Source organism: Bubalus bubalis, chromosome 20 (genome assembly GCF_019923935.1).
Source record: "Bubalus bubalis isolate 160015118507 breed Murrah chromosome 20, NDDB_SH_1, whole genome shotgun sequence".
In the NCBI taxonomy this organism is placed as follows: domain Eukaryota; kingdom Metazoa; phylum Chordata; class Mammalia; order Artiodactyla; family Bovidae; genus Bubalus; species Bubalus bubalis.
Genome location: NC_059176.1, coordinates 2,300,680 through 2,321,684, shown reverse-complemented (window position 1 = coordinate 2,321,684; position 21,005 = coordinate 2,300,680). Strand labels below are relative to the sequence as shown.

Sequence of the window (21,005 nt, the reverse complement as noted above, 5' to 3'; positions counted from 1 at the left end):
CTGTGCTGAGTCCTTTAGCCGTGGTGGTGGGCGGGGAGGCTGTACTCATGGACAGACAAGACATCTGGATTTTACCAAAAGGCAGAGGTTTTTATTCCAAAATGAGGTGTGACAGCGGTTGACAGGCTAGGTTTCTTCCGTAGCTTACTAACTGCCACCGAAGATGATCTCCGAGGAGAAATTCCGGAGACCAGGAGAAGCACCCCCACCCCCACCCCAGGCTGCTAAGGGCCCCGCAGGTGGACGTGGGAATGCCGAGGTGCCGGGCAAGGCTGCGCAGTCCGTCAGCTCCGTGGGCTGTTAACCCAGTGTCCACAGAGGCCCCCGCGGAGTGGAGCGCGTGCACCAAGCGGCCTGAAACACCAGGCCTCCCAGGAGTAACCGCGCAGCACAGCCCGTCGCCAGCCCGGTGACACCGCCGGTCTGCAGAGAGACAGCAGCAGGGTTGGGGGCCAGGCAGGGCCCTGGTTCCACATGAGCGAGCCTGGTGGCCTGAACTGTTCTTCGGCTTTTTTTTTTTTTTTTTTCATTCTCTGGCTTTTAATTCTTGCTCCCGTCCAGTCAGACTCACTGACTGGCTTTCAGGTTATTTAAGTCTTAAATTGGAAAGATTGAAGACAGAAGGAGAAGAGGGCAACAGAGGATGAGATGGTTGGATGGCATTACCGATTCAATGGACAGGAACTTGGGCAAACTCTAGGGGATGGTGAGGGACAGGAAGCCTGGCGTGCTGCACTCCATGGGGTTGAAAGAGTCAGACACGACTTGCCAACTGAACATCATCTCCCAGCAACTTCCATTGGTATGGTTTCTAATTCCTTTTGCTTGACAATTTTTAGAGATTTTTGAGGGTGTCTTTTCACAGTAACCAGTTGCTGCTGCTGCTGCTAAGTCGCTTCAGTCGTGTCCAACTCTGTGTGACCCCAGAGACGGCAGCCCACCAGGCTCCCCCGTCCCTGGGATTCTCCAGGCAAGAACACTGGAGTGGGTTGCCGTTTCCTTCTCCAATGCATGAAAGGGAAAAGTGAAAGTGGAGCCGCTCAGTCGTGTCCGACTCTTAGCGACCCTGTGGACTGCAGCCTACCAGGCTCCTCCATCCATGGGATTTTCCAGGCAAGAGTACTGGAGTGGGGTGCCATTGCCTTCTCCGAGTAACCAGTTGCAAACAGTTAAAAGATCCCTCTTGTTATGAGTTACCATCTCTGTGAAGACCGAGGGAGAGCTTGAAAACGGTCACCTGTGGGCTGGTGACTGGCCATGCAGACGCAGGTGTGTCCTGAGACACCCTGAGATGCTGAGGTCCTGGCAGTTAGCCTGGACCTCCCGACAGCTGATTTATGGGCTCACTGAGCAAATGCACTCTTGGCTTCAGCTGGAGGCCTGGTGACACACTCCCTGTGCTTGTCTTGTCCAAGAACGTCTTCCCTCCGCAGTTCTTCCTGCACGGGTCATAATCTGCCTCCTCGGGGCAGGCCTCCTGAGGTTCCAAGGGTCAGAACCTTAGGTAAGCTCTGGGCAAGGGTCAGGGGCAAGTAACAGGTAGGAGCCAGAGGTCTTCAGGAACGGGCCCCTTGGGCCTCCACACTGGAGAAAGCCCGACTGCCAGGGCCGCTGTATCTCCAGGCTGGGGCCTCGGGGTGACGGGGCGATGCAGGGCCGGGCAGAGACTGAGGCTCTGGTCCCGCCTGAGCCCCTGGGGGCTGGAGCCAGGAGATGCTGCTGCCCCCACGGTTCCCAGGATGCTTCAAGAGTGACTTTGTCACAGTGAGAGAAAAGTGCATGCACTTCACCAGAGAAGCCTGCATCCCCAGCAGAGAGCCCACACACCGAAGCTGAGACCCACTGTCGCCAAATAAAGAGTGGCTTCAGGATGAGCCAAAAGCATGTTCTGTATTGAGACAAAAAGCGTGCATGCTTCTTAGACTTTGTAATTAAAAACTGTGAAAGGCAAGTTTGCTTTGAGAACCATCTGAAGCAGCAGCGCCCACAGTGGCCGTGCCCTGGGCTGGGGGGTGGGGAGGGGATGACGGGTGTCTCGACACCCCCGTGACAGGAGGCCAGCAGGGGGCGCGGTGCCGAGCACCCCCAGTCCTGGAGCCCAGAGTCCCGAGTGGGTCTCCAGGCGTTTGCACTTGACATAAATTACATGGCAGTTGGACGGTAGGGCCTCGAGAAGCGTCTTAGCAACATGGGTCTTAAGCGTGGTTGAAATGCAGTAACTGCATGTTGTCTTTTTGTAATAATTTAATGCCAAGTGGCTACTTGACTAATGGTGTAAACTGTATTGCTAGGTTCTTAAATGTTGAGTGAATTAACAAGAAATGTCAGTGCTGTTTTCCTCTTTCTTCAGTTCTTAAACATTTAAAATTAAATGACTGTGTTAAATGTTACTTTAGGTCACAAATAAATGCAAATAAAATTTTTATTGAAGTCCAGTTGATTTCTAACGCTGTGTTAGTTTCAGGTATACAGCAAAGTGATTCGATTGTACATATATATATATGTATACCTGTATTCTTTTATTATTTTCCAATATAGTCAGATCACATCAGATCAGTCGCTCAGTCGTGTCCGACTCTTTGTGACCCCATGAATCGCAGCACGCCAGGCCTCCCGGTCCATCACCAACTCCCGGAGTTCACTCAGACTCACGTCCATCGAGTCAGTGATGCCATCCAGCCATCTCATCCTCTGTCGTCCCCTTCTCCTCCTGCCCCCAATCCCTCCCAGCATCAGAGTCTTTTCCAATGAGTCAACTCTTTGCATGAGGTGGCCAAAGTACTGGAGTTTCAGCTTTAGCATCAGTCCTTCCAAAGAAATCCCAGGGCTGATCTCCTTTAGAATGGACTGGTTGGATCTCCTTGCAGTCCAAGGGACTCTCAAGAGTCTTCTCCAACACCACAGTTCAAAAGCATCGATTCTTCGGCGCTCAGCCTTCTTCAAGGTCCAACTCTCACATCCATACATGACCACAGGAAAAACCATAGCCTTGACTAGATGGACCTTTGTTGGCAAAGTAATGTCTCTGCTTTTGAATACGCTATCTAGGTTGGTCATAACTTTCCTTCCAAGGAGTAAGCGTCTTAATCCTTGTTTATCAAGTAACTTTTAGTTACGTTTATTTACATGTGGCACTAGTGGTAAAGAATCTGCCCGCAGTGCAGGAGGCCCGGGCTCAGTGCAGGAGGCCCGGGCTCAGTGCAGGAGGCCCAGGCTCCGTCCCTGGTGGGAAGGTCCCCTGGAGGAGGAAAGGGCACCCACTCCAGTATTCTTGCCTGGAGAATCCCATGGACAGAGGAGCCTAAGGGCTACAGTCCAGGGGGTCACAAAGAGTCAGACATGACTGAGCACACACACAAATTTGGCTCTAAATTTGTATGCTCAGTTTAAAAAAATTAGGTTGTTTTAAGATGATGCTGTCAGCCATATTTAAATATTTTGATAGACTTTTAAATAATTACAGAATAAAAGTTATCTCAGTGATGTATCTTATTCTGCTTTTCCCAGAAAACATCTCTGATAAGATTGAATGCTTCTGTTCTGAATTAAAAAGTAAAATAAAATTGTCTCCCCCCTCTGTGTGTGGGCGCTGTTTGTTCAGTTCAGTTTAGTTGCTTAGTCGTGTCCAACTCTTTGCGACCCCATGGACGGCAGCACACCAGGCCTCCCTGTCCATCACCAGCTACTCCCGGAGCTTGCTCAAACTCACGTTCATCAAGTCGGTGACGCCATCCAACCATCTCAACCTCTGTCTTCCCTTTCTCCTCCTGCCTTCAATCTTTCCCAGCATCAGGGTCTTTTCCAGTGAGTCAGTTCTTCGCATCCGATGGCGAAAGTATTGGAGTTTCAGCTTCAGCATCAGTTCTTCCAATAAATATTGAGGACTGATTTCCTTTAGGATGGACTGGTTTGATCTCCTTGCAGTCCAAGGGACTCTAAAGAGTCTTCTCCAACACCACAGTTCAAAAGCATCAATTCTTCAGCGCTCAGCCTTCTTTATGGTCCAGCTCATCTGTACATAACCACTGGATAAACCATAGCTTTGACTAGACAGACTTTTGTTGGTAAAGTAATGTCTCTGCCTTTTAATATGCTATCTAGGTTGGTCATCAGATGCTGTTTGTAGACATTGGTTTTTTAATTGCTCATATTTGCTGCCCGCCAACCCTGGGCTGGAAGAAGCACAAGCTGGAATCAAGATTGCCGGGAGAAATATCAATAACCTCAGATATGCAGATGACACCACCCTTATGGCAGAAAGTGAAGAGGAATTAAAAAGCCTCTTGATGAAAGTGAAAGAGGAGAGTGAAAAAGTTGGCTTAAAGCTCAACATTCAGAAAACTAAGATCATGGCATCTGGTCCCATCACTTCATGGCAAATAGATGGGGAAACAGTGGAAACAGTATCAGACTTTGTTTTTTGGGGGCTCCAAAATCACTGCAGATGGTGATTGCAGCCATGAAATTAAAAGAAACTTATCCTTGGAAGGAAAGTTATGACCAACCTAGACAGCATATTCAAAAGCAGAGACATTACTTTGCCAACCAAAGGTCTGTCTAGTCAAGGCTATGGTTTTTTCAGTGGTCATGTATGGATGTGAGAGTTGGACTGTGAAGAAACCTGAGCACCAAAGAATTGATGCTTTTGAACTGTGGTGTTGGAGAGGACTCTTGAGAGTCCCTTGGACTGCAAGGAGATCCAGCCAGTCCATTCTAAAGGAGATCAGTTCTGAGTGTTCATTGGAAGGACTGATGCTAAAGCTGAAACTCCAATAGTTTGGCCACCTCATGTGAAAAGTTGACTCATTGGAAAAGACCCTGATGCTGGGAGGGATTGGGGGCAGGAGGAGAAGGGGACGACAGAGGATGAGATGGCTGGATGGCATCACCAACTCGACGGACATGAGTTTGAGTGAACTCCAGGAGTTGGTGATGGACAGGGAGGCCTGGCGTGCTGAGATTCATGGGGTCGCAGAGTCAGACACGACTGAGCGACTGAACTGAACTGAACCCCACAAAGGAACCAGGATGATCGTCGGAAGTGCAGGGTACTTGACCCATCTGGCGAGGGTCGCTGACAGTGCACCTGAGTGAATCGTATTTCCCTGATAACCCTCCCCGCGTACTGGACCGGCTGCCTCCGGAGGGCCTGAGGAGCGGCTGTGTGCCGGCCTGCACTGAGGAGCCTTCCGGGGAGACCGGCCCAGCCTCAGCCTCCTTGGCTGCAGTGGCTTACCTGGCAGAGCCCCCGGGCATGTTGCAAGTGTGTTGGGGGGACAGTGCCTGGCACTGACCAGGCTGCTCACAAATGCAGAAGTTAGCGCCTAATAATGTCTGAAGGCCCAGTTCCTGAGCACCTCCTGCCTCCACGGGGGAGGGGGACAGGAAGCTGAGCCCCAGCACCAGCAGGAGTTTCAGCAGGAGGTAGGTGCCCGTAGGTAGCTGTCACATACGGGGGTCTTCCAGGGCCGCCTCTCCTTGAAAGAGCCCGCGCTTTGATCCCTGCCATCCCTCCCCTAAGGAGACCCACCTCCGTGACCGCCCTCGTTGGAAGCCTGACCGCTCTGCAGAGCGCCCCCCTCCCCTGGAGTGGACGAGCCTCATCTCAGAGCTCCGGCCACAGCTGCGGGCACTGGCTTGTGACAGTGTGGCCCATCTTCTGGGAAAAGCAGAAGGCAAACGACTTTTCAAAAAAGAAAGGAGCCTCCCAGTGTGTGCTGCCTCCCCAGGCCTAGCCATAGTGGTCAGGTGCCAAGTGCAGCCCCCTGGCTGGGGGCATCCCCTCACAGGACACCTGCTGAGCCACCTGCACAGACACAGCTCCCCCACCTTGGCGGGGGCTCCCGTCAGCCAGAGCCCTGGTGCATCTGGGCCCAAACTCCAGAATCTGATACATGGGCCCAGAGGCCACCAGGGGACGTGACTGCCCCGTCCAGGGCAGGCGGCCTTCTTCCTTGTCGTCGTGCCCAACCCCTGCCTGACTCCCCATGCTGCCTGGCGCAGGGTCGACCTCGGGTACACAGATGTGCTAACGAGAGCAATGTAGCCCTGGACCCCTTGACTGAGTGATGATAGAAGTGAGCCGGTGTTACTTCCTGCCGGGCACGGCTCTTGGAGCTTCATTCAGATGGCTGCCTGGCATCCTCGGAGCAGCCCTCGGAGGGCCTCAGCAGCCCCTCAGGGCACAGGGTCCAGGCAGGCCCCTGCACCCAGGGTGCTCTGGAATCAGACCTGTTCTGATTGGCCAGCCAGGTCCTGGGCCTGGCCCCGGGCCTGGCCCCCAGCAGGGAGGATGGATACTGAGAGTCCAGGTTGGAGGTGTCCTGTTCAGTGCCTGGTGCACAGGGCTGCTGCGGGGAGGGGGCCATCCATGTACAGAGCTGGCAGGAACCCTCAAGGGGCAGACACATATGCAGTAAGGTCAACAGATGCTCAGCGCTGGGAAAATAAGCAGGTACAGGTTTGGGAGGGAGCGGATGGCAAAGACGCCTGACCCAGATCTGGGCAGAAGTGACAGGTCCTGGGGCTGCAGGGCCTGGCAGAGCCAAGAGCAGCAGGTTGGCCAGTGTGGTGGGGCAACGGAAACCACGGGGGACAACGGTTTGGGGAGGTAGGCCAGGGCCTGGCAGGCCACCACACTGACCCTGGCTTTTCCCTTGAGTGTGGAGGGGAGCCACAGAGGGCTCTGAGCAGGGGAGGTCATGGCCTGATCACTCTGCTGATGGCCAGGGCTGAGACCCTGCTAAGCTCCTGCCAGGACTCGGGATGGCAAGGAAGGTGGCGCAAAGTAGCCTGTCCAGTCCAGGAGCCACTAGCCTTTCATGGCCTTTTGTGTTTGTGTTAGTTGCTCAATCATGTCCGACTCTGTGACCCCGTGGACTGTAGCCCACCAGGCTCCTCTGTCCATGGAATTCTCCAGGCCAGAACACTAGAGTGGATTGCCATGTCCTTCTCCAGGGGATCTCCCTGACCCAGGGAGGGAACCCGGGTCTCCTGCATTGCAGGCAGATTCTTTGCCATTTGAGCCACAGGGAAGGCCTTTGATCTTAGCCAAAAGGCGGAGAAGTGAGAAGTGTGGCTCTTTACATTTCAGTAAATATAAAGTGAAGTTAAAACTCAGTCCCTCAGTTGACCTTGTTCAGTCACTCAGTCATGTCTGACTGCAAACTCCTGGACTGCAGCATGCCAGGCTTCCCTTTCCTTCACTGCCTCCCAAAACTTGCTCAAACTCATGTCTGTTGAGTCGGTGATCCAACCACGACCCAACCACCACATTCTCTGTCACCCCCTTCCCCTCCTTCCTTCAATCTTTCCCAGCATCAGTCTTTTCCGGTGAGTCAGTTCTTCGCATCAGGGGTCAAAATACTGGAGCTTCAGGTAGTGCTCGGTTGCCCAGCCCTTGTCGGATGACCAACAGCCACGTGTGGTTCATGGCTACTGTGTTGAGCATCACAGATTTGGAACATTTCTGTCATCATAGGAAGTCCTTAGTGCCAGGCCAGGAGGTGCGGTGAGCAGTGTTCTTCCTTCTCTGGTCCTGGGGGCTGGCGGTCAGAATGTGTGAGTGTGCACTCAGCAGCACGTGGGGTAGGAAGCGCTGAGAACTGAGGAGGGGATGCAGGAGGCTGTGTCCCTGGGAGGACAGGTGGGCTGCTCAGGGGAGTCAGTACCTGGCCGAGTGGGGCGGGGATCCAGGAGATGCTCCACATCCAGCCAGCCGCAGCCAGCCACAGCCACTCAGCTTTTCCCAGGATGTCTGTCTGGCAAGAAGTGCTGCAGCTGAGGCCACAGGGCCACGAGCATTGGAGATGTGGCCGGGCTGAGCTGAGCTGTGCTCTGAGCCTGCGCTGCACCCCAGACTCCAGACTTAGTGTGAGAAAAGGAACGCAAACCATCTCATAGCTTTTTATCTGTCCAATAGATTACGTGCTGAAATGGTACTTAGATATATCGGGTTCAGTAAGATATATTTGTTGTTGTTCAGTCACTCAGTCGTGTCTGACTCTTTGTGACCCCGTGGACTGCAGCACGCCAGGCTTCCCTGTCCTTCTTTATCTCCCGGAATTTGCTCAGACTTATGAACTTAGGTCTGTTGACTCGGTAATGCCATCCAGCCATCTCATCCTCTGTCGTCCCCTTCTCCTGCCCTCAATCTTTCCCAGCATCAGGGTCTTTTCCAATGAGCTGGCTCTTTGCATCAGGTGGCCAAAGTATTGGAGCTTCAGCTGCAGCATCAGTCCTTCCAATTAGTATTCAGGGTTGATTTCCTTCAGGATTGACTGGTTTGATCTCCTTGCAATCCAAGGGGCTATATTAAACAGCCTTAAAGGAAATTCTGGGACTTCCCTGGAGTTCCAGGGGCTAAGACTGTGCTTCCACTGCAGGGGGCCTGGGTTCGATCCCTGGTCAGAAAACTAAGATCCTACATGCTGCAATGGAGGTCGAAGGTCCTGTGTGCAGCCAAATAAATTAATTAAAATTTAGAAAACAAGGAAATTCTGACAGAGGCTGTAACACGGATAAACCTTGAGGACAGTGTATAAATTAAAATACGCCAGACAGAAAAGGACACGTTCTGTGTGATTCCACTTACGTGAGTTACATGCAGTCTTCAAACTCCCGGAGACAGGAAGTAGAGCAGTGACTTCCAGGGGCTGCAGGAGGCGAGGTTATTGTTCAGTGGGTATAGCATTTCAACCCAGGAAGATGAAAAAGTTCCATGGCAATGGTCATACAATAATGTGAATGTACTTCATGTTCCTGAACTGTACACCTACGGTAGCTAACAGAAAATATTTTAGTATGTCTATTTTGCAAGGAGATCAAATCAGTCAATCCTGAAGGAAATCAACCCCGAATATTCATTAGAACGACTGATGCTGAAGCTGAAGCTCCAATGCTTTCGCCACTTGATGTGAAGAGCCAACTCATTGGAAACAGACACTGATGCTGGGAAGGATTGAAGGCAAAAGGAGAAGGGGGCGGCAAAGGATGAGATGGTTAAATAGCATCACTGACTCAATGGAGATGAGTTTGAGCAAACTCCGGAGATAGTAGAAGACAGAGGCACCTGGCGTGCTGCAGCCCGCGGAGTGTCGAAGAGTCAGACACAGCCGAGTCACTAAACAGCAACAGCATGTTTTGCCCCAATTAAAAACAATAATTTTTTTCTGATAAAATTTGCTGAAGAAAGAACAATAATATATCTATCTTAGTAAGGTTAGTTTCCCCTGCTTCTTTTCACCTTTTTTTTTTTTTTTTACTGTGGCTACCAGACAATTTTAAAAAACAGTGTGGCTCACTTGAGTTTCCTGGTCCTGTGAAGAGCCTGGCTGTCCCGGTGGCCCCCAAAAGGTGCATCCACATCCCAACCCTTCCTACCTGGGATGGACCTGATTTGGAAGCAGAGGCTTTGCAGAGGTCATTAAGATAAGGATATCAGGAAGAGATCATTCCGGATTTAAGGGTGTCTTTAGAAAGGGGAAGAGCTTTCCTGGTGGCTCAGAGGTTAAAGCATCTGCCTGCAACGTGGGAGACCTGGGTTCGATCCCTGGATCAGGAAGATCCCCTGGAGAAGGAAATGGCAGCCCACTCCAGTATTCTTGCCTGGAAAATCCCATGGACGGAGGAGCCTGGTAGGCTGCAGTCCACGGGGTCGCAAAGAGTTGGACACGACTGAGTGACTTAACATAACTTAGAAAGGGGAGGGAGAGGAAACCGAGACGCACAGGGAAGGCTGTGCAGAGACAGACAGGCTCAGAAGCTGCAGCGATGCAGCGTCTTCAAGCAGGGGCCTCGGGAGCTGCCAGAAGCCGGGGAGAGGCCTGTGACAGAATGCCGAGGGAGGCAGCTGCCCCGCACCTCAGTCCCGACCTCTGACCTCCAGAGAGCACATTTCTGTGTTTAAAGGCCCCCCGTTTGTGGCCTTTTGTTCTGGCCACCACAGAAAACACACTCTGATGGGCTTATGGCAGACTTATGGTGAGTAAGGAGACGAGCATGAGAGCGCACTGCATTTTGGATGAGATTGGGTCGATTTACAACCCTGAAAAAGGACAGGGAGATTTATGTCTGATGGATCAGCAGCTTCTAGAATGAATCAATAAATGAAAATTTCCAGAGGCCCTACTAAAAGCCTCTTCCTGAATCTAATCTTCAGAGGCAAAAACGTGGGCAGAGGCTTCAGTCTTTCTCGCTGCAGCAGCCATGTGGGCACTCGACTTGGGGTCCAGTGACTAGACCTCAGCTGAGGCCTTACAGCCAGTTTCTGCTTTCGAGCCTCAGCTTCTCCATCTGTGAAGTGGGATCGTGCTTCCGGCCCTGGCTGGTTCTTGGGGAATGGGTGTGCCAGAACACGGGATGCGGTGGTCTGTGGCTTCTGAGCTTCTCTGCAGATGAGGTCACAGTGCTGGATGAAGCGAGAGGCCTTGGGTGCGGCTTAGAGGGGCTGGCACAGCCCAGCCCAGGTGAGCTCACCTCGGCTCTTCTGAAGGCCAGTGTGTTTCTTTGCAGCCCTTGCTGTGACGTGTCCCTTCACACGTCCTGTTCAGCGCCTGTCCCTCCCCCGCTCTGTCCTGCAGAGCTGTGTTGGGGAGGGTGCGGCCGGCACAGACAGAGGCCCATCCCAAGACTGACAGTCCTCCCTGGGCGTAGCGGCTGGGTCTGCTGGCTCCAGGGTTTCTGCTGGCCTGGCCTTCCCCTCTGCACTCGGGGCCAGCGTGGTGGCCATCCTGTGGAGGGGTGGGGGTACCGCTCCTCTAGGTCCACTCTGACTGGCCTCTGCCCCCCATGCCCCATGCCCTTCGTCCTGGGCATTTCTCAGGTCACTTGGTCCCAGCTGGGCCAACCTGCAGGTGACTCGAGGGGGACAGGATAACGGGCCCTCTTCCCCCAAAGGTGATAGTGAATCCACCCGGTCAAGTGAGAACCAAGAAATCCACAAAGAGAGAAAACCTTCATCAGTGGTGCCCGCAGTCACACTTCATACAGTCAGGCGTGTCTGGCAGCCGGGGGTTTGCAGATGGAAGGACGGAAGCCAGTCTGGAGGCAGGGACACGGGGCCTGAGGGTTCAACAAACCTGACTGACTGAGCCAGAGCAGAGGTCTGCTTGGAGGTCTGCTTGGCGGTTCCCCACCGCACCCCACCCCTAGAGGGAAACGCCTGCATGAGCTCAGAGAGCCCCCTGCACAGAGGACCTGCCCCCAGCCTCCATTCTGTCCCCCGTCCAGTGGCAGCAGGCTCCCATCGTCTTACTCTGCCTGCAATGCAGGAGACCTGGGTTCGATTTCTGGGTCAGGAAGATCCCCTGCAGGAGGGCATGGCAGCCCACTCCAGTATTCTTGCCTGGAGAATCCCATGGACAGAGGAACCTGGTGGGATACAGTCCATGGGGTCGCAAAGAGTCAGACATGACTGACACTTTCCCTTTCAAGTCGAGGTGTTCTCCCAGAGGTTGGTACTGGGGAGCTGGGGACCTGGGAGGTGGCATCCTGCTGGAGCCCTGGGCTAGGTGTTACGGATGGATGAGCGGTGAGGGGCTCTCTTGCTGCCACGGTCAGCGGTGCCCGGGGATCAGGGTGAAACACGGCACTGGCACTCTTGAGACCTCTCCGACCCATGGGCTCCTCCCGAGTTTCGCAGGGGCAGGTGGGCAGCCTGATTATCTCCACTTCACAGGCGCAGCTGGGCCCGGATCTCTGGACTCCAGCAGGAATCTCCTGATCACGGAGGCGGGTGGGCAGCTCAGGACTGCACGTGGCGCCTCCTCTTTCTCTCCCTCCCGCCCTCCGCTGTTAAGGCTCTGTGTCCACCAGGAGGACCTCACCTCAGCTGTGCACAGGGAGGGGCCTCATAGGGAGTGCTGAGGGCCCTCAGGGTGGCAGGGGCTCCCAAAGGGCCGTGAGCACCGGAGGAACGGGGTCCATCTGGGGGAATGAACCACCCCCAAACTCAGCGGCACAACACAGTGCTCTATGCTCACAGCCAGCCTGGTCAAGGGTCTGGGCTGGGCACGCACACCTAGGGTGGATTGTCCATGCTCCTGAACGTCTCAGGGGCTGGGGCACACCAGGGCTGGGGGCCTGCACCGTCCGGAGGCCTTTGCACTCAAACGTCTGAAGGTGATGCTGGCTGTCAGCTGACCGTCTATGCAGGCTGCTCTGTGCGGTCTCACCTGGGGAGCGCTCAGGCCTCCCAGCTGCATGGCGGCCAGGTGCTGAGAGTGAGCTTCCCAAGAGAGCCAGGCGGAGGCAGGATCAGCCCGTGAGAGCCGGCTTCTCAGAGTCACACGGTGTCACTTCCACTGTAGCGCAGTTCAGTTCAGTCGCTCAGTCGTGTCCGACTCTTTGCGACCCCATGAACCGCAGCACGCCAGGCCTCCCTGTCCATCACCAGCTCCTGGAGTTCATCCAAACCCACATCCATTGAATTGGTGATGCCATTCAACCATCTCATCCTGTGTCGTCCCCTTTTCCTCCTGCCCCCAATCCCTCCCAGCATCAGAGTCTTTTCCTGTGAGTCAACTCTTCGTATCAGGTGGCCAAAGTACTAGAGTTTCAGCTTTAGCATCATTCCTTCCAAAGAATACCCAGAGCTGATCTCCTTTAGAATGGACTGGCTGGATCTCCTTGCAGTCCAAGGGACTCTCAAAAGTCTTCTCCAACACCACAGTTCAAAAGCATCAATTCTTTGGTGCTCAGCTTTCTTCACAGTCCAACTCTCACATCCATACATGACCACTGGAAAAACCATAGCCTTGACTAGATGGACCTTTGTTGGCAAAGTAATGTCTCTGCTTTGTAATATGCTGTCTAGGTTGGTCATAACTTTCCTTCCAAGGAGTAAGCATCTTTTAATTTCATGGCTGTAATCACCATCTGCAGTGATTTTGGAGCCCAGAATAATAAAGTTAGCCACTGTTTCCACTGTTTCCCCATCTATTTGCCATGAAGTGATGGGACCAGATGCCATGATCTTCGTTTTCTGAATGTTGAGCTTTAGGCCAACTTTTTCACTCCCCTCATTCACTTTCATCAAGAGGCTCTTTCGTTCTTCTTCACTTTCTGCCATAAGGGTGGTGTCCTCTGCATATCTGAGGTTATTGACATTTCTCCCGGCAATCTTATTCCAGCTTGTGCTTCCTCCAGCCCAGCGTTTCTCGAGATGTACTCTGCGTATAAGTTAAATAAGCAGGGTGACAATATACAGCCTTAACATACTCTTTTTCCTATTTGGAACCAGTCTGTTGTTCCATGTCCAGTTCTAACCGTTGCTTCCTGACCTGCATACAGGTTTCTCAAGAGGCAGGTCAGGTGGTCTGGTATTTACATCTCTTTCAGAATTTTCCAGTTTATTGTGATCCACACAGTCAAAGGCTTATTGCCAAATTCAGACTGAAATTGAAGAAAGTGGAGAAAACCACTAGACCATTCAGGTATGACCTAAATCAAATCCCTTATAATTATACAGTGGACGTGAGAAATAGATTTAAGGGACTAGATCTGATAGACAGAGTGCCTGATGAACTATGGATGGAGGTTCATGACATTGTACAGGAGATAGGAATCAAGGCCATCCCCAAGAAAAAGAAATGCAAAAAAGCAAAATGGCTGTCTGAGGAGGCCTTACAAATAGCTGTGAAAAGAAAGGAAGCGAAAAGCAAAGCAGCAAAGGACAGATACACCCATTTGAATGCAGAGTTCCAAAGAATAGCAAGGAGAGATAAAGCCTTCCTCAGTGATCAGTGCAAAGACATAGAGGAAAACAATAGAATGGGGAAGACTAGAGATCTCTTCAAGAAAATTAGAGACACCAAGGGAACATTTCATGCAAAGATGGGCACAATAAAGGACAGAAATGGTAGGGACCTAACAGAAGCAGAAGATATTAAGAAGAGGTGGCAAGAATACACAGAAGAGCTGTACAAAAAAAAACAAGATCTTCACTGTAACCCAGGATTCAAAGGGAGGGGACAGAGACACTGTCTTCATTGGGAGGAAGGTCAAAGTCACTCGGTAAGAAGAATGTGGTGGTAGTGGCGGTGGGGTGGGGGTGGGGAGAGACTGAGGCTGCCATCTCTGGAAACTGTAAGCTGGGCCCACAGGGGGGCCAGTCCTAAGACCACCCAGCTGCCACCCGTCTTTTCCCCTGAGATGATGGCTTGTGCCCCTCCTCACTCTGCACCACACCACACCTCCAGTTCCTGCAGCTTTGGAGCACATGTTCCAGTGTTTATAATCATTTAAAAAATATTTACTTATTTTTGGCTGCACAGGGTCTTAGTTGCAGCCCTGGGGATCTTTCAGTTGTGGCCTGTGGACTCCTGGTTGTAGCAGGATCTTGTTCCCGGACCATCAAACCCCAGTCCCCTGCACTGGGAGTCTGGAATCTTAGCCATTGAACCACCAGGGAAGTCCTTAATCATTGGTTTTTAACAGCAGAATCCGTGGCCTACAGGATGTCTCATGAAGGGATTTTGCACCTGGGGGCTGGCTGTCCCTGAGGAACTATGGCCCTTCCCGCAGGAGGCCTGAGGCCTCCCAGCAGCCATCTCTGCTTAGCCAGCATCATCCCACGTAATCCAGGTGTGGCGCCCCTGGGGATTCCTGCTGGGAGGTATGACTGCCCTCTGTTCCAAGCCATCTTTTCAAGGGTGCTAGACTAGCAGATTGCCACATGTGGAATGCTCATACCCTGGGGTGTAAAATGGCCAGTCACAAAGGAAGAGGGACTGGAAGTTTGTTATAAAAGTAAACACGCCCCTTGCTCTATAGCCCAGCAGTTCCAGTCCTAGGTATTCACCCGAGAAAGGAAAATGTATGTCCTCCATTTCTTTCCAACTGTGGTGCTGGAGAAGACTCTTGAGAGTCCCTTGGAGTGCAAGGAGATCAAACCAGTCCATCCTAAAGGAATCAACCCTGAATATTCATTGGAAGGACTGATGCTGAAGCTGAAGCTCCAATACTTTGCTCATGTGATGCAAAGAGCTGACTCATTGGAAAAAACCCCGATGCTGGGAAAGATTGAAAGCAGGAGGAGAAGGGGACGACAGAGGACGAGATGGTTGGATGGCATCACTGACTCAATGGACATGAGTTTGAACAAGCTCCGGGAGATGGTGGAGGCCAGAGGAGCCTGGTGTGCTGCAGTCCATGGGGTTTCGAAGACTTGGACACGACTGGACAACAACATGTTCCCCAAAGACTTGCAGGAGAAAGGTTAGATCAGAGTCATTCACAGTAAACAAAGTGGAAGCGGCCCAAGTCCTGTCAACAGGAGGAAGGCACCCACAGGGGTGAGCACTACTGGTTGCAGGAAAGGTGCCAGGCACACAGGTGGACACCCTGTGGTTCCCTTTCACGCAGAACGCTTGAGCACCCACAGCTCATCACAGTGAAACCAAAGGACACAGCAAAGCACAGTGGTGGGGCGATTGCCTGGGAAGGCCCGTGAGGGCATTCTGTGCTGTGATGGGAGGTTTCCGTTTTCGATGGGGCTTTCAGTGGCGCCGCTGTGAGCATGTATCAGAACGCACCAGATGGTCTCCTTAAGACGTGCACGGGCACCTCCCTGGAGGTCCAGTGGCTAAGACTCCCGGCTCCCAGTGCCGGGGCGAGGGTTTGAACCCTGGTCAGGGTACTAGGTCCCGTGTGCATCAGGGAAGACCCCGCGTGCTGCAACTAAGACTGGGCACGCCCGAATACACAAACAAAATAAAATTTAAAAAAAGATGTGTGCATCCTACGTTGTGTAGGTTTTTCCTAAAAAAGAAAGAAATCGTGAACTGCACTCAGCATTCAGGAATGCTGGGGGTCCAGGGCCCTCCTGCGGGCTCGGACTTCTCCAGCAGAACCCAGGCTTCACATCAGAAAAAACAACAACCAAAAAAACGAGAGGGCGGAGCTTCTCCCTGCAGCTCCCCTTCCCTCCTCGCCCCCCGCCCCACCCCGGGTCCCTTCCCACCCGGTGCGCGCCGCTGTTTTCCCATTTGTCTGAGCCAGCCGTTCCCGAAGCTCAGTGAAGGCCGGCAGCGCCGGTTCTTTAAAGGAAAAGCCCCTGGAAATCTGATAAATGCCATTTTCAGAACCGAAGCCCGAGAGGGTGTGGCCTGCCGCGGATAGCGAGGCCGGCCGCTCAGGGGTCGGCCCGGTGGGTCTGGATGCCAGGCTGCCCCTCCGCGCGGGTGCGCCGGCCGGGAGAAGGCCCGAGAATGCCCAGGCTGCTCCGGCCGGGCTGGCGGGCGGTGCCCAGGCTAGGGGCGCGCGCGGTGGGGCCGGCGAGGAATTGGGGGGTCCTGGCCGCACAGCCTGTATTTACCCTCCCCGCTCCCTGTCCCTCCGCGGGAGCAACGCCCATGTGGCCTGGGCCGGGGTCGCCACCCAAGTACCGCTTCACGGCCCCTCCCGGGCAGGCCAACTTAACCCCTTCCTCCCTCCCTCCCTTCCTCCCTCCCTCCCTTCCTCCTTCTCAGGCCCTCACGGTACTGGGGCCGCTGCCTCCTACCCCCACCTCTGAAGACCCGGCAGGATAAAAGGGAAACCCCTGATCCCGGTCTCCCCCAAAGGGCTGCCTCTGGACACAGACAACCACAGACATTTCAATAAAAAGATGGATGCTTTAAAACCATGGTGAAGGCAAGCCCCATTGTCCACTGGAGACAGAAGGCTGTGTGGTTTGTTGGGTACCATGCTTTTCTTCCTGCAGTTCCTCCACTGAGGCGATCCCAGTTGCCATGTGAATGCCCCTCTTGCAGGGGTCCCCTGATCCCTTGCTCACCTGGTCCACCCTCCTCGCCTAGCTTCCTGTCTCAGCTGCTGCAGGCCCTGGGCTCCTCAGTGCAGGGGCGTTCTCCCGTTGCCCAACCCTGCATCAGTGGTTCTCAATAAATCCTGGCTCCAGTAGTCGTGTATGGATGTGGGACTTGAACCATACAGAAAGCTGAGGGCCGAAGAACTGATGCTTTTGAACTGTGGTATTGGAGAACACTCTCCAGAGTCCCTTGGACTGCAAGGAGATCCAACCAGTCAATCCTAAAGGAAATCAGTCCTGAATATTCATCGGAAGGACTGACGCTGAAGCTGAAGCTCCAATACTTTGGCCACCTGATGTGAAGAGCTGACTCACTGGGAAAGACCCTGATGCTGGGAAAGACTGAAGGTAGGAGAACAGGATGACAGAGGATGAGATGGTTGGATGGCATCACTGATTCAATGGACATGAGTTTGAGTAAGCTTCGGGAGTTGGTAATGGACAGGGAGGTCTGGCGTGCTGCAGTCCATGGGGTCGCAAAGAGTTGGACACGACTGAGCGACTGAACTGAACCAAACCCTCCCAGCCTGTCTGTGATGCCTCAGTGACTCCAAATAGCAAGAGTTTAGCATTTAGCGTGTTCCCCCCCCCGACCCCACTCTTCAATGACCAGGGACCTCAGTCACTGCTCCATCTGGGCCCTGGGGGCTGTACAGCAGGCGCAGCCGTATGGTCCAACTCCCAGCCTCTGTCTCGACCTACAGGCTGCCTGTTATGTCTCAGGTGTTAGAAGAGGGGCGTGGAAGGTGGAAAGGAGAAAGAAACAGATGAGGGCAGAGGGCAGGGCAGGAGGATGGAGAGACAGAGATGGGCAGAGAGAATGAGGAGGCGGCCACGGCTGCCTTTCCAGAACAGAAGATCACTTACCCAGGAGTGAGGAACCCCTAGTCCTGCCTACGGGGTGGGGTGCCCGCTGGCCCCCAGGCACAGCTCCACCCCTCCAGGACCCAGGCTGGTCCGGCAGGCTGTTGGCTACAGGGATGTGCAAGCTTGTTGCCTGTCTCCAGGTTTATGGGAAGGACAGATGAAGGCTTCGCTGCCCCTGCAGAGGCTTCCCTACCACAAAGGCATCAACTCCTGGCTCTGTGGGTGCCTGTACATGGAGACCCAGGGCCTGCCATTTGTTCCTAAAGCTGAATTAATGCCTCTTGCCCGGGAGGCAACAAGCAGATCTCGGAACATGCAGGGCCTCAGCTGCAACATCTGTAAAATGGAGACAGCGGGACTTCTCTTGGGAGTCACTGTGAGAGTCAGAGGACTGAAGGAGATGGGATGCCCAGGATCCTCAGGGAGGACAGACAGATGGACAGACGCTTGCTTGCTGGTCCCAGTGGGAGACCCTGGGTGAGGATGGGCGCCCCGCCCCGCTGCCCAGAGGAGGGGGCCTCGCCGTGCTTCCAGGAGGGTCCCCGGGTATGGTGGGTGATTGCGTTTTTTCCCTCATCATTTCAGATTCATCCCCGCCTGAGGACCCTGGCCTGGAGTGGCCCCTGTGTCCCCAGCACTTTTGCGGTTGGCCCCTTCCTATTGTTGAGATCTCAGCCCACTTGCCTGCCTCCGAGTTCACTACCTCTGCCAGTGGTAATCGTGTGTGCCTGAGTACTGAGTCACTCAGTCGTGTCTGACTCTTGCAACCGCATGGGCTGTATAGCCCACCAGGCTCCCCTTGGTTGTGAGATTTCCCAGGCAAGAGTACCGGAACGGGTTGCCATTTCCTTCTCCAGGGGATCTTCCCGACCCAGGGATCGAACCCGCGTCTCCTGCTTGGCAGGTGGATTCTTCACCACTGAGCCACCAGGGCATCATTGAGCACTGCACAAGCAAGAGCAGGTATCTTCTGTGTCCTGTTTATCAATGCGTGTTGGCTCTTATGTTGACCACTGGCAGTTCAACAGGTATTTGTTGAGAGACTAAAAGAACTAGATAATAGGGCCTGAACAGCTTGGCAGCAGTGGGGATGCAGAGGGTTATGCTTGAGCAATCGTAAAGACATCCACTCTTGGCCACCTGTCGGAAAAGGGCATGAGCATCCCAGGTCCCTCACTTGCTTCCGCGATGGGTGAGTGGAAGGAACAGTCACTGAGCCTAGAGTCACAGACAGAGGAGGAAGCCTTGCTCAGCCTGCTCCTCCTTCTCTGCAGCACTTTGGTCACAGCTGCCTGCCATGCCCAGTCTAAGGCGGTTGTTGAGGAGGTCACATCCAAGCTGCAGTGTGGCTGATCCAGTAAGGGAGTGTGGAGGGGTTGTTTGATTAACTGCTGGTCTCTCTCTGCCCAGTAATTGCTGTGTTACCTTGGGAGCGTCCCCTCTTTTAGCTCAATTTCGCATTTATAAATGAAAGCAAAGGAGCTGGACCTCCCTGTGAAAATGCAGCAGCATTTACTTCCTCCTGGGTGACTCAGTAATTGCAGGGTTAAAATGGCTGCTGGTGCTGGGGTGGTAACATCTGAAAAGCTCAGCAGTTCAAAAGCAAGTGTGTGGGGGGGTTGGGGGGCGTGGTGTGGGGCTGGCGCAGAAAGCCCTCCTGGTTAATCATGCCACTTGGGACCTCTGCAGGCACGGGGGTGGGGTGGGGAGGATGGGGTTCTCCCAAGCTGGTGGCAGGCAAGGAAAGCTGAGCCTTGCCCACTGAATCAGCACGTCCTCAGGGCTGGCTGCTGAGTCAGGCCCGCAGAGCCGCGATGCAGCAGGATGGGGCCCAGCAGCGCAGTCTGACCTGGAAGTACTGCCCTTCGGGCTGGGCTGGAGGTCGTGGCACCGCGCGGCCAGGGGTGTGCCCTGGCGATGGCTACCGGGTGGGGTCCGACAGCAAAGGTGGCATCTTTGCTTTTTCCAGGAAGTAGGGGTTAAGTAAGCAGCCCACCCCGCTCATGAGCCTGGGGTGCGGTTCCTGGCGAGGACCTGGAGGCCGCGGGGAGAGCCTGGACAGTGCCTTTGAGCTTGGCCCTCTAAGACCCGATGGCCCAGGGGCGAGGGAATGAGACCTTGGGCAGGGCATGGGGGCTTCGGAGCTAGGTCTCCATCGAAGACTGGATTTTCCTGGCCAGCGGCCTCCTGGCTTATCCCAGCGTCTCTGGACCCTTTCCTGTGGTGGGGCTGGCGAAAGCTCCCCCAGCCCACCCCGCCTCGAGGGTTCTGGAAAGATTTAAATGAGCACATAAAGCATGGGAATAAACATTATTCCTGCTACGTGAGAGCGTGAGCCGGCCGCGCCCGGGAGGGAAAGGCCCAGGCGTGGTGCTGACCGGCCGTGCTCGGGCAGCGCCTTCCTCGGGACCCCTTCTGCCCCGTGCCCCTGCGGGGCCGCCCCAGGAGGGCCCCCTCCCCGCCCCCCGGGCTGCCCACGGCGGCGGGCCGGGGACCGCATCTCCATCCCCGAAGCGCGCTGCGCCCGCCGCGCCCGCCCCGCCCCCCGGCGGCGGCGGGGCAGGTGACGTCACGGCGGCGCGCGGCATGATGGGGCGGGAGCGCAGAGCCGGGGGAGGGACGCGCGGGGACGCCATTTTCGGCGGCGCGAGCGGCGGATCCGGAGCCGGCCGGCCGCGGAGCTGCAGGTGCGAGGAGCAGCCGCGGGAGACAGCGTGCGCAGGCGGCCGAGGATGCTGCGGGGCGGCCGCGCCAGCGCCCCTCGCTCGTGACCGCGGCGCCGCGCCTGAGGCGGCTGAGGCGGCGGCCCCCGGCGGCCCCGGCTCCGCGCACGCGCCCGCGCCCTCCCGGTGCTGACAGCGCGAGCGCGCGGCCCCGTGGGAGCAGCACGGTGAGTCGGCGGCCGGCCCGGGTTCCCCGGCCACCCCCCCCGGCCGCGGTCCTCGGGCAGGCGCGTCCGCTTTCCCCCCGGTCCCGGCCGCCCCCCAGGGCTGCTGCCCCTGCAGGCCCCGGCCCCCTCCCGCCGCGGCCCCTGCGGGTTTGGGCGCCCTCCGCCCGCCCACCTCGCCCCGGCCCCGCCCGGCAGCATCTCGGGCCCGGCCCTGCATCCCCGGCCCGGCCCCGCCGCGGGGACAGCTGGAGTCCCGGGAGCCGCCCCGGGAGGGGGCGGCCGGCCCGGCTGGCTTTGTCCGAGCCCGTCCCCTTCCTTCCGGCCTCCGCCCTCTCCCGAGGCACCGCCCTGGGTGGACGCGCCTGTCACGCTCCCGGGCGGGCGGCCGGCGGCTCGGAAGCGTGCGGGGTCCCTCCGGAGAGGCCGGCTGGACCCCGCCCG

At 55.1% G+C, this 21,005-nt stretch overlaps 1 protein-coding gene across 6 annotated transcripts in view; it reads left to right on the top strand.

The window, feature by feature from the left end:
* Positions 1 to 21,005, top strand: part of LOC102395742 (kinesin light chain 1) — a 109,809-nt gene that overhangs the window by 25,045 nt on the left and 63,759 nt on the right. Inside the window, exon 1 of one of the 6 annotated variants that reach the window (XM_044933260.2) lies at positions 20,296 to 20,564. The exons of the other annotated variants lie outside the window; for them this stretch is intronic. The gene's annotated coding sequence lies outside the window, so the exon portion shown is untranslated. Of the gene's footprint in view, positions 1 to 20,295; positions 20,565 to 21,005 lie in introns of those variants that run through there. 6 annotated transcript variants of the gene reach the window in all.